The following is a 2,185-nucleotide window of genomic DNA, read 5'->3' as shown; positions in this document are numbered from 1 at the left end:
TCTAGCAAATTTATGAGCAATTAATTTGATATTTATAAGAGAAAAATAAAGGAAACTGAGCAAATGTTGTTGAAGGACTTGCTATTATTTTTGCAGAAGTGAGTACAAGTTTATACTGCAGACCTTGCAGTAGACAATATCATGACCATTTGTAACATCTACCACTTCTGGGGCTCACACCACCATCACTCCTCTGCAATAACATTTATATTTTTGACATCAGCTTTAATGTGCTTAAAAAAATCCATTATCTTAATAGAAATCTCTCTGGCATTTTTCATTTCTCAGGCTTACTAAAATACCTTGTAAAAAAAGAAGTTAACCCAATGGCGAGCGCCATTGCATAACAGGCATTCACCATGTTAAGTAGAGGAGAAGGGTTATCATTAATTTGGTGTGCTTCTGAAATAGTTTACTAGTACCAATGATTTGGAGGTTGTGTTCATGGAAGATGGTTCTGCTCTGTTTGGACACAGACGAGCTTCCATTCCACCATTCTCACATGCAACTTTCAGACCTAGATCATAAGGATTTGCATTTTTCTCTTGCTGGTTTTACGATTTATATAGATTATATATTTTGTGTCTAAGGTCTTCAACAACATAGCTCCACTGATAGGCAATTCCTTGAGATGCCTCCTTGTGTGGATTTGAAGTGAATACGAGTAACCTTTCGTTTTTCTGCACCATATTGTTCGATGTTGGCCAATCTCCACCATTCTTTGGCATTTGAGACACTGGAAACGGGAATGTGGTGAGGCCAGCAGTTTCAAACGCATTTCAATTAGGCGATGTAACTCGGTCTTCAATGAATACGGTGATGATCTCTAATGGGTTTTCTTCAAGAGAATTTTGGACTTCTTCGAGGACATTAATGGCAGTTGCTGGTGAACCAGATTTCAGATCAAATTTTTGTTGAAAAAAGGTTGTGTTAACCGGGCAACAACGAGGAAATTGGCAAACATTTTGTAAAACTACTGTAGAATTAATTGATAGATGTTAATTCAGCTTTAAATTCCACAAATATGTGGAACAGACGGCTTGATTTAGTAAAAAGTGATGGTTTATGCTGTCCTCTGGACACTTACAAAAGCTGTGTAGTTTTACCACTTGCCACGACATAGCCAGATGTCATTGTTGAAGTCATACATATCCAGCGTTAACCCTCTAACACCATTCTGAGAACAGATTAAGAACACCATGAATAAATACGTTCTAGTGTGGAAAATGGATCAGAAGGGCTAATTAAAGGATTTTTTTTTTTTTATTATATATATTAAAGGGAAAAAGAAGAGAACTACAACAGAACTTCACGAGAAGCTAAACTTCCCATGGGATCGATCTTTCATTTGCTAATTAAAGGATTTATGTTCAGAACTCAACGCTACCATGATTACTGGATATGAGTCTCATGTCCTCTACAGCAGTCATCAGGAGTATTTGAACCTATAAACTCCTCAATAAAATCACTTAGGAATTGATTCTTACAAATTGAGAGCACTTAATTAATGTAACAATATTATTACAATTTTCCATTGAGCTGGCTGGTAATGGAGTAATCCTGATTGGTCGGAGCCAGAATAACAGAACCAGTGGTAGATTTCACTCCAGGACCTGCAAACGAATTGTGGGTTGTGAGCCAAGCGTATTGATTGAACGGCAGATCAATCACCTTATTTTCATCAACCATAATTCATTCCATGCAATTACCACGATTAAAAAAAAAAAAAAAAACAAAACAAAAGAGTGATATAATGGATATTTTATTTATACAAATATAATTTTTCTGCGGGGGGCTTGAGATGTTGGTGGGTAAAAACTACCATAACATGTGCTGCAAGTCTACTGTAGCAGAATTGCAAGTCCAATATAGCAGAACATGAAATATACCATTTGGAGTTGGATAAAAAGGTTAAATCTTAGTGCATCTGTATATTTCCATTTGCCAAACATATCTCACAGTATAATGTAGATTCACACTTTATTATGTTACCGAAACATGCCTGATCCAACCTGTTCAACAAATTTTATTTCTCTTTTTCAAATTCAATTACTCACCAAAGAAAACAGCATAAAACAGGGGAAAGTCTTACCATAAGAAACAGAGTATTTTTGTGCATCCAAATATTGTCTCAATTTGCGCTTTAAATAAAACGAGCCGCTTATATTATATGTAGACGTACAGA

General features: G+C 35.7%; 1 pseudogene; it reads right to left on the bottom strand.

Annotated features, from left to right (window-relative positions):
- Positions 1-386: 386 nt before the first annotated feature.
- LOC107427059 (PI-PLC X domain-containing protein At5g67130-like) lies at positions 387-1,691 on the bottom strand (annotated as a pseudogene).
- Between the last annotated feature and the right edge of the window lie 494 nt (positions 1,692-2,185).

Source organism: Ziziphus jujuba, chromosome 9, assembly GCF_031755915.1.
Source record: "Ziziphus jujuba cultivar Dongzao chromosome 9, ASM3175591v1".
Taxonomy (NCBI): Eukaryota; Viridiplantae; Streptophyta; class Magnoliopsida; order Rosales; family Rhamnaceae; genus Ziziphus; species Ziziphus jujuba.
The sequence above is the reverse complement of the archived record's forward strand: the minus strand, read 5'-3'. Positions and strand labels throughout refer to the sequence as shown.